This window comes from Musa acuminata, chromosome BXJ1-9 (genome assembly GCF_036884655.1).
Source record: "Musa acuminata AAA Group cultivar baxijiao chromosome BXJ1-9, Cavendish_Baxijiao_AAA, whole genome shotgun sequence".
NCBI lineage: Eukaryota > Viridiplantae > Streptophyta > Magnoliopsida > Zingiberales > Musaceae > Musa > Musa acuminata.
In genome coordinates this window covers 70,006-80,522 of record NC_088335.1, presented here as the reverse complement: position 1 = coordinate 80,522, position 10,517 = coordinate 70,006, and positions in this window count along the sequence as shown.

The following is a 10,517-nucleotide window of genomic DNA, read 5'->3' as shown; positions in this document are numbered from 1 at the left end:
CGATTCAGTTGCAACATGATGGGTTCATCGGGTTCGGATCCGAAAGCAACCAAAAAGATGTTTTGAGGTCTGTACAAGTGTCCCTCATTTGCAATTCCCTGTTTTTGTTTGATCTTTTAGGGTTTTTTTTAAGGTCAAAGATGGCCTCTGGTTTAATAGTAAAGAGAGGAGGAAATGAATTGGATGGTTGAAGTCCTACCTAGTGTATGTGTTGTGAAGGGAGAATTGATGATCCTCTGGTTTAATAGTAAAGAGAGGAGGAAATGAATTGGATGGTTGAAGTCCTACCTAGTGTCTGTGTTGTGAAGGGAGAACCAATGATTGATGACCCTAACTCGTTGAAGATGGACAATTGAGTAAGATCACTTACTTGAGCCAAAATTATGATCTTAATGGGATGCAGATGCTGGATTATGTTTCTGGCTTGCGTTATGATAAATTGACGATGCGCATGTTGTAACATTTGGAGTTATGCTTACTTAGTTCACACTGCATGTACATGTAATTTAAGATGTGATGAAATGTCCTGCAACTTGGTAACTCAAAAGGATTGTGTTTTTGTGATGAATTAGTTTATCTAAGCCTCTCATACTTTGGTATTAGTTTGGAATGATATTGGAATTGCAAATGTTAAAATATCTTATTCTTGCTCTGTGTTCTTCATGAGGAATCAAGGTTGGCATATATGGACTATGTGTCCTTAAATTTTCCTATTGTGCTAGAAATTGTCGACTTCTTCATTGTAAGGAACTCAAATACTCACCTCAACTGAATCTTATGTCTTATCTTTGTGAGCCTGAAGATTCTCCACATGAAATGAAGCTTGATCTAATCTTGACAGTGTCTTTGTAGCTGTGGTGTGTGAGTGTTGAAACCCAAAAAAAGTTGGTAATATGCAATTTCATCGTTTACTGGATCGCCTTAGTTTTTTTCTCATTTAAAAACAAGCATGTAAAGATTTATTTTGGAGGGATTTTCTGAATAATAATCTGCAATGTGTGCATATGAACTTTCTATGCCATATTGAAAAAGAATTTTGATTAAAAATGTATATTTGCATGATCTTGTTATATATGATATGCAGCGAAGATTTTCTACAACCCCCGAATTAATTGAAGGTGATTGATTTTCATGATAAATATTGTGAGCATACAAGTCAAAGGACAAAAGGTCATATTTCTCAGTTGCTGATTTTCTTCCCCAAAAAAGAGGTTTGATTGTTCAGTTTGATATTTCCTCGTCGTAATGGAAAACTGTATGATGTTCACCACCTGCTCTCGTGGTTTAAATTTCTTTTTATGATGTTGTATGATATTCTTGCAGATGTTGCTTTGCATTAACTTGATATTGACTCCTTTGGGATGCCTTGCAGATTGGAAGTCATTTGAATGACAGAGACAAGATGCATAAGGATACAATCAACTTCTGTCAGGCTGTTCTGCAATGCAAATTTATCGATTGGAAACCAGTGATCTGCAGTAGTTTGTGCCATCCAATTATTCATGTGGATCTTGTAATCACTGTTGGTGGAGATGGCAGGCTTTGACAGGATAGTCACTTTTTGGATGACTCTGTCTCATCAGTACTAGGAGTCAATTCAGGCCCTGCTCAAGTTGAAGAGGTCAGTTGGGGTACTAAACTTAAGGTTTGATGAGTTGACAGTATATCTCCTTATAGTTTCCACCTGTTTCTTGTGTTCCCCTTCCTATTTGTTTATGTGATATTAATATTTCCTTGTTTGACAGGGTGATTGTGTCTCCGTTGGTGCAAAAAATTGATACCATGACAGTTTCATGTCTCATGTTTAAGTCGAGGAGTTGAGCAATGAATTTGGTGCAACAAGAAAGGCATGCCTGGGTCAGAATACTGTAGAGGTATTGGTTGCGTACGAGGGAAAGTTGGATTGGCCCGTTGCGAGACAGTTTGGAGGGGCGGCGTCCTATGCCTCGGGAGAGGTTGGCTTCATTTGTCGGACGACCAGGACCAGGTGAGATGAGACCGACGTATCATAAGTCGGATAACTGGGTTGGCGTGGCTCGGAGTTAGAGCCGGTGAGTCGCGAGTCGAAGATCGAGTTGGAGCGACTCGGTAAAAGATTTGACGAGTCGTAAGTCGGAGATCGAGCTGGAGCGACTCAGTTAGAGATTTGATGAGTCGTAAGTCGAAGATCGAACTGGAGCAACTCGATTAGAGATTCGTCGAGTCACAAGTATGAGGATCGAGTTGGAGTGACTTGGATCGAGCTAGAGCGACTCCGTTAGGGGTTCGTCGAGTCGCAAGTTTGAGAATCGAGCTGGAGCGACTCGGTTAAAGACTGAGCCCGTGGGCCGAGTGATTGATCTCGAATTCAGGTTTTGGTGCCGACGGGTCCAGAGTCGGGAGCCGATCTAGAGTGACCCGGGCAAGAGATTTGGCGAGTCGCAAGTCGAGGATCGAGCTGGAGCGACTTGGTTAAAGATTGAGCATGTGGGCCGAGTGATTGATCCCGGACTCAGGTTTTGGTGCCGGTGGGTTGCAAGTCGGGAACCGATCTGGAGCGACCCAAGCGAGAGATTTGGTGAGTCGCAAGTCAAAGATCGAGTTGGAGCGACTCGGTTAAAGATTGTGCCTGTGGGTCGAGTGACTGATCTCGGACTCAGGTTTTGGTGCCAGCGGGTCGCAAGTCGGGAATCGATCTGGAGCGACCTGGGCGAGAGAGGGCTAGAGATTTGGCGAGTCGCAAGTCAAAGATCGAGCTGGAGCGACTCGGTTAAAGACTGTGCCTGTGGGCCGAGTGACTGATCTCAGACTTCGGTTTTGGTGCCGGCGGGTCGCAAGTCGGGAACCGATCTGGAGTGACCCGGGCGAGAGATTTGGCGAGTTGCAAGTCGAGGATTGAGCTGGAGCGACTCGGTTAAAGACTATGCTTGTGGGCCGAGTGACTGATCTCGGACTCAAGTTTTGGTATCGGCGGGTCACAAGTCGGGAACCGATCTGGAGCGACCCGGGCGAGAGATTTGGCGAGTCGCAAGTCGAGGATCGAGCTAGAGCGACTCGGTTAAAGACTGTTCCCATGGGCCGAGTGACTGATCTCGAACTGAGGTTTTGGTGCCGGTGGGTTGCAAGTCTGGAACCGATCTGGAGCGACCCGGGCGAGAGATTTGGCGAGTCACAAGTCGAGGATCGAGTTGGAGCAACTTGGTTAAAGACTGTGCCTGTGGGCCGAGTGACTGATCTCAGACTCAGGTTTTGGTGCCAGCAGGTCGCAAGTCGAGAACTGATCTGGAGCGACCCGGGCGAGAGATTTGGCGAGTCGTAAGTCGCGGATCGAGCTAGAGCGACTCGGTTAAAGAATGTGCTTGTGGGCCGAGTGATTGATCTCGGACTCAGGTTTTGGTGCCGACGAGTCGCAAGTCGAGAACCGATTTGGAGTGACCCGAGCAAGGGCTGGACCTGTGGGTCGAGTGAAGGCTGGGTGGCGTCGTTGGGCGGCACGCCAGATTTTGCCCGGATGCCATCATGCCACGTGGTGAGCCAGGTGGAGCGGCGCGGGACTTGGTGGGAAACTTTTGTTTCAAATGGCCTCCGGCGAGAGATTTCGGGTGACGAGGCGCCGTCTGGATGGAGCTCTGAGGCCGATGAATCTAGCGAATCTAAGGGGTTATGATGGGTTTTAAATGCTGCGACCATCTCTTTCCTTGGGAAGCCCAATCGTCGTCTCGTAGTGGAGTAGCCTGCCCTTTATAAGCCCTTTCCAGAGTAATTGCCATCACTTTTGCTTCAGTCCTTCATCCCGCGCCCCAGCTTCTTTCTTCCAACCTTGAGGTCGGGATGTCTCCGTCTTCATCTTTGTCTTCATCTTCGTCTTCTTCCTCCGGGGCCCCGCAAGCTGAAGTCGTCAGTGTGTCCTCTGATAGCGCTCCCTCAGAGGGCATAGGGAGCTCTGCCGCGCTTGAGACTCTCAAGTCGTGGCACGATGTGGACTCAGTGGTGACCGAGGATCTATTGAGGGTACTCCGGGATCGTTATCGTGTCCCAGAGTGTTATGGCATTCACGCCCCTTGACTCGGACAGTGGTCGTACGATCAGTTTCCCGATGGGTTCGGGCTGACCGTAGGGGCCTTTGAGGCGGGGCTGCGGTTCCCGCTGCACTTCGTCATCGGGGAGTGCCTCCATCACTAGGGAATATCGTCGTCCCAAGTGACGCCAAACTCTTGGCGCTATCTGGTGGCCTTTATTGGGGAGTGTCGGGGGGCTGGGATCGAGCCGACTAGGACCCTCTTCCTGGCCTACTTCCGCCTGTGTAAGGGGCAAGGCGAGTATTACTTGACCGCTCGTAGCGGTTTTAAGATCAACGATGCACCTTCCAACAACAAAGGTTGGAAGACCCGCTTCTTCTTCATCAGTTGTAGTCGGGGGTGGGGTTTTAGCACTGGATGGACCTTCCGAACCATTGATAATACCTCCCCGTTGTTCTTTGTCGGAGAAACAACGGACGTGACTTGGCTGAGGGGCATCTTGTCCTCTTCTCGGGCAATCAGGGAGATGACCGAGGAGTGGCTGGTCGAGGCAGAACAGAGCCCTGCCATTGGGGGTATGGTCATTCGCATATGATGGATCGTCCACTCGTCCCGAGCTATCCGACCGACCGATATTTTTTTGTAGAGATGGTGGATCTTCAATTTGTGGAGAATACGCTTAGCGCCAAGGCCGCTGTGCCACCGCCTCGAGACGGCGAGGATCCCGGAGCTGGGGATGCCCCACAGGAGGGCACACCAAAGTGGACGTCGGGATCTCTGGAAGCAGGTTTCCCTCCAAAGAAGGCAAAGACCTTGGTCCAGAGGATGCCTGCGAACTCGACTGCTCATGCGAGAGCTGTCTCAGGATCATCTGGGGCTGCTCCCCAAGGCGAGGGCTCGGGGAGCGCGAGGGGGAAGGGGGTGGTCGGGTCATCTGGTGGTGACCCTTCTAGGAGGACGCCGGCGCGCCCGACGTCGATGCGGGACCTATGCCACGTTCGTTCTCGGGCCGAAGGCAAGTAGTACCAGGCCCTGAACATGGCCGACCTTCCGATTGGGGAGCCGGGAACCCCCTACGTCTCTCGATGGGCGACTCTCAAGGCTGACAGTCGCATCTGGGGCGACGGGTCGACCGCTCAAGAGTTCATCCGAGGGGCACTTCACCCGGCTATGGCAAAGGATCTTTACTGCTCCCCCTCGGAAGTGCTGGCGGACCGGGTGGCCAAGTCGCTTGTCTGGGTAAGTGGTGGTTTTCTTTCCTTGCTTGATCCTTCCTTGTGTGGGTCCTAATGCCGATCTTTGTGCAGGGCCAACACTACACCATGGCGCTGATCGATCGGGTCCTCAACGCCGGGCGAGTGATCGAGCGTCAGTTAGACGTCTACGCTGCTCTTCGCTTGGAGAAGCTAGAGCTGAAGGTCGGGGGGGCCCGAAGGCCGTTGTCGCGGTCGAAGAGTGTGCCTCTACTCTGGATGAGGAGGTGAACCGCTTGAAGGTCGAGCTGGAGGAAAGCTGGTCATGCATCTGGATGCTGGACAATGAGCTGCTGACCCTTTCTCACGATGTCGAGACCGCCAAATCCTTGGCTTGGGCCGCTGAAGAAGTCCTGAGGGAGGAGCGGCTAGCGTTGCCTGAGAAGATAAAGGAGGCGATCGTCGAGTACAAGTCATCCGTTGGGTTCGAGCATGGCTTGGTGAGGTCGGGGCGGGTGACATACGAGTTCGGGTATCGAGTAGCCTGTGCTCGCTTTCGAGCGAGGTACCCGAACTTGGAACTAGAACCAGACCCATTTGCTGACCAGTCGGAGGACCAGAATGTCGACATGCCGACGAGCATCCCCTTTGATGACGGGCCCGAGACCCCCCCCCCTCGGAACTAAGGGTTGTACTTCCCTCTTTCTTTTGTTTTGGTCGGGTCGAGTTTTGAAACTATATCGCCCGATCACAATGTGTATCTTTTTCATCAATAAAAACTCCTATTTTGGAATCCTGACTTCTCGTCTTTCTCTACCACAGAGGTACATGCTTCTTTCAATTGATAAAATGCGTCTTTTCGGGGCCTTGTCCTTCGATTTTTATGGATAGAATTTCTTCAAATTCGTCGCATTCCATGTCCTCAGCAGAGGTATTCCCTCTAGGGTCTCAAGTCGGTAGGTCCCATCTCGAACCACATCACAGACTCGATAGGGGCCTTCCCAGTTAGGCGCGAGTTTTCCTCTCCCTCTGGTCGGGTCGCTCACCTCTACCTTTCGGAGGACGAGGCCCCTGACCTTGATCGGTCGCGGACGAACTTTGCAGTTGAATATCCGAGCCGTTGCCTTCTTGTACGACAGGGTAAACAGAGACTCTCCTAAGGAAGTTTTGGGAGTTGTTCGCATTGCCCATAAGATGCTAGGGAGCTTGTCCACCCAGGCTCTGTGCGCGCCCGATATCCTCTTTTTCAGGCCCTCCAGAATCGCCCAATTCATTACTTCAGTATGGTCGTTAGTTTGGGGGTGTGCAATCGAGCTGAACCTCAACTGTATCCCATATGATTGGCAATAGGCCTTGAACTTAGCGTTGTTGAATTGAGCTCTGTTGTCGGTGATGATAGCCCTCGGGATCCCGAACCGAGTGATAATGTTCTTCCACGTGAAGCTTTAGATTTGTTTCTCGATGATGGAGGCCAAGGGTTCGGCTTCAACCCACTTCGTGAAGTAGTTGACCCCGACTATAAGAAAGCGTCGTTGTCCCAATGCTGAAGGAAAGGGTCCATGGAGATTGAGTCCCCATTGGGTGAAGGGCCAGGTCGCATCCATCAGGGTAAGAGGGACTACTGGCTGATGTTGCAGTCAGGCGTGCCTTTGACATTGTTGGCACTGCTGCATGTATGATATAGCGTCCTGGCGCATGGTCGGCCAATGGTATCCTTGTCTGAGAGTCTTGAAGGCCAAGGTTCGTCCCCTGATGTGCTCCCCACAAATCCCCTCGTGGAGCTCGGCCAGGACCGTTTCAGCTTCTGATGGCGCGGGGCAGCGCAAGAGGGGTTGAGAGAAGGCCCTACAGTACAGCTTTCTGCCGATGATGCAGCACCAGGCTTAGGTTTGTCTCAACCATCTCGTAGCCGTCGGGTTATCGAGCTTCGTTCTGTCCTTCTTGAAGCGGAGGATTTCTTCTATCCAGCTTGGAGGTACCTCCGTTTTGGCGACCTCATGAGTCGTCACTATTGGCGCTGTTACGGACTCAGTTGCTGGGGTCGATGTTGGGCTGCGGGCAGAGGCTGATCTGGCCAACGCATCGGCCCGTGTATTATGCTCCCGAGGTATTCTAGTGATCAAGAGGTGGTTGAAGCGATGGGCGAGCCACTCCGCCTTTGTCAAGTATAATGCCATTGTTGGGTCACAGGCTTCGTAGCTCCCATTTACGTGTCCCGTCACCATCTGGGAGTCGCTGAAGACTTCGAGGTTGCCTGCATGCATCTCCAGAGCAAGGCGTAGGCTGTGAAGTAGCGCCTCATACTCGGCCTCATTATTGGTGGCCTGGAATTGTAATCAGAGCGATCTCTGGTAGGTTTCTCCGGATGGGTCTTTGAGGATAAGCCCGACCCTGACTGCTTCGGTAGTGGACGAGTCGTCCACATGCAAAGTCCATGTGCTCTCGTTGTTCTCCTACCCAATAGCATGGTCTTCAGGAGTTAGCTCAGAAATGAAGTCAGCTAGTACCAGAGCTTTGATGGCGGTCTTGGGGGAGTACTGAATGTCGAATTCGTCGAGCTCGACCGACCACCACAGCATCCGACCCAATGCGTCGAAGTTGGAAAGGATTTGCCGCAATGGCTAGTCGATGATCACTTTGATTATGTGAGCTTGGAAATAGGGCCGCAGCTTTTGGGCCATCTTCATTAGCGCGAGGGTTAGCTTCTCGATCGGGGAGTATCGTGCCGCGGGCCCAACGAGGACATGGCTGACATAGTATATGGGTTGTTGCGTTGGTGGCGTTTCCCGAACTAACACCGAGCTGACTGCCTACGTCGAGGCCGCCAGGTAGAGACCAAGGGTTTCGCCTGGCTCGGGTGAGGCGAGTCGAGGCAAGCGGGCAAGGCATGCTTTCAATTTTTCGAAGGCTTCTTCACATTCCGGGGTCCACGTAAAGTTGTCGGCTCGTCGTAGAGCCTGGAAGAAAGGGAGACACTTGTCGCCCGAACGCAACACGAACCTGTTGAGCGCTACCAACTTCCCGGTGAGTCGCTGCACCTCCTTGATCGAGCGAGGGGAATGCATCTCGATTATGGCCCGAACCTTTTTCGGGTTGGCATCTATCCCCCTCTGGTAAATGACAAAGCCGAGGAACCTCCCCGAGCTGACCCCGAAGACGCACTTTGCGGGATTCAGACGCATGTTGAACCGTCTGAGCATTTGGAATGTTTCCGCTAGATTGGTCAAGTGTGCGCTTGCAGCCTTGCTCTTTATGATCATGTCGTCAACATATACTTCCATATTCCTCCCGAGCTGGTGCTTAAACAGCTTGTCGACCATCCTTTGATAAGTTGCCCTAGCGTTCTTTAGACTGAAGAGCATCACTTTATAGCAATACACCCCTTTGTTAGTGATGAAGGCGGTGCTCTTTTGATCTTGAGTCGCCATCCGGATTTGGTTGTAGCCCGAGAATACGTCCATGAACATAAGGAATTCATAGCCTGCGGTGGCGTCGACTAGTTGGTCTATCTTGGGAAGCGAATAGCAGTCCTTGGGGCAAGCCCGGTTGAGATCGGTGTAATCAACACACATCCTCCAGCTTCCATTGGATTTCTTAACGAGAATTACATTCGACAGCCACCGAGGGTATTTCACCACGGTAATGAATCCCGCTTCTTTAAGGCAGTCGGCCTCATCACTGATTGCCTTTTGTCGGTCCGGAGCGAACTTCCTTGGTCTTTGCCTCACCGACCGAGCCTCGGGGTCGATGTTAAGCTGGTGTTGGGTCACCAATGGCTCAATCCCGGGCATCTCCTAGGGGGACCGTACGAACAAATCAGCATTTTTCCTCAGGAAATCGATGAGGTGGAGCTGATATGCTTCGAGGAGCGTCGTCCTGACTTTCACGATTAGATCGGACCGGTTCCTTTTTAGGGGTACCTCGGTGAGTCGGGGATTTGACTCTCCTGGATCACTTCGGGATTCCCTGATCCCCGCCGAAGTCGAAAACTTGATGGCCCTGTGGTAGGTGGATACCACCGCCTTTAACTTGTTGAGTGTCGGTCAGCCGAGGATGACGTTGTAGGCCGAGGGCAGATCGACTACCATGAAGGTAGTCATTATTGTTTTTGCTCTCGGCTCTTCCCCGGTAGTGACAGGGAGGATGGTGGACCCGAGCGGGGAGATGGAATCCCCCGTGAATCCAGTGAGTGCCGACGCCATGGGGGTGAGGTCCTCCTTGGTCAAACCGAGCTTCTTGAAGGCGTTGAGGTACAAGACGTAGGCGGAACTCCTAGTATCGACCATCACCCTTTTGACCCGAGTGTTGGCGATCCGGATGGAGATCACTAAAGCATCGTCATGATGGGAGCGCTCGACTTCTTTGGCTTCGAAAGTGATTTCAGGCTCGAACTCGGGCCAAGGATGTTTCTTGACCATGCTCTGGGCGTAGGCCTTCCTTGCCGTTGAGCTGCTGCCGCCGGCCGCTGGTCCTCTGGAGACGACATCGATCTATCTTTCGACAGGTCCCCTGAGGCATGGAGTCGCTTCCCGAGGTTCCTTGAGATAGCACCCGAGGTGACCTCTCCGGATTAGTTCCTCGATTTGATTCTAGAGGTCGCGGAAGTTTTTCGTGTTGTAGTCGTAGTCCTAGTGGAACCTACAATATTTGGACTGATCTTTGTGAGTAGTTTTCATGGGGTTGGGCTGTCGCAAGAGACTCTTCTCCCTGATTTAGAGAAAGATCTTGGTACGAGACGTGTTCAGAGGGAGAGGCGGGGGCCTCGGGAGCAGTAGCTCTTGTCGGTCGGGCCTCCGGTGGGGTTGCGTCGGGGCTGCTGAGGTCGTTCCCCGGGATTGTTCCGCCCTTGGCCTCTTGCCGTCCATGCACTTTCCCGCCACCAGAGTTTCGACGGTGATGTACTGTTTGGCGCGCCGAAGCATCTCGGGGATGGTCATTGGTGGCTTTTCGATCAGCGACCAGAAGAACCTTGAAGGCTTCAAGCCCATCAGAAATGCCTGCATGATTAAAGAGGGGTAAGCATCCGGGAATCCCTAGATTTTAGTGGTGAAACGTGCCACAAACTGAGAGAGCGACTCATCTTCGCGTTGAGATAACGCAAGTAAGGTGGCCATGGAAGGCCTGGGTCGCACGCTTGCGAGGAAATTTTGCTCGAACTCCTTGGCGAGCTGGTCGAAGGACGAGACCAAGGACTAGCACAATCGGCTGAACCACGCTCGTGCTGGTCCCCTGAAGGTGGTCAGGAATGCCCGACACATCAGTGCATTAGAGGTGCCATAGAGGGCCATCTGAGCTCGAAACACGGTGACATGCTCCGCGGGATCGG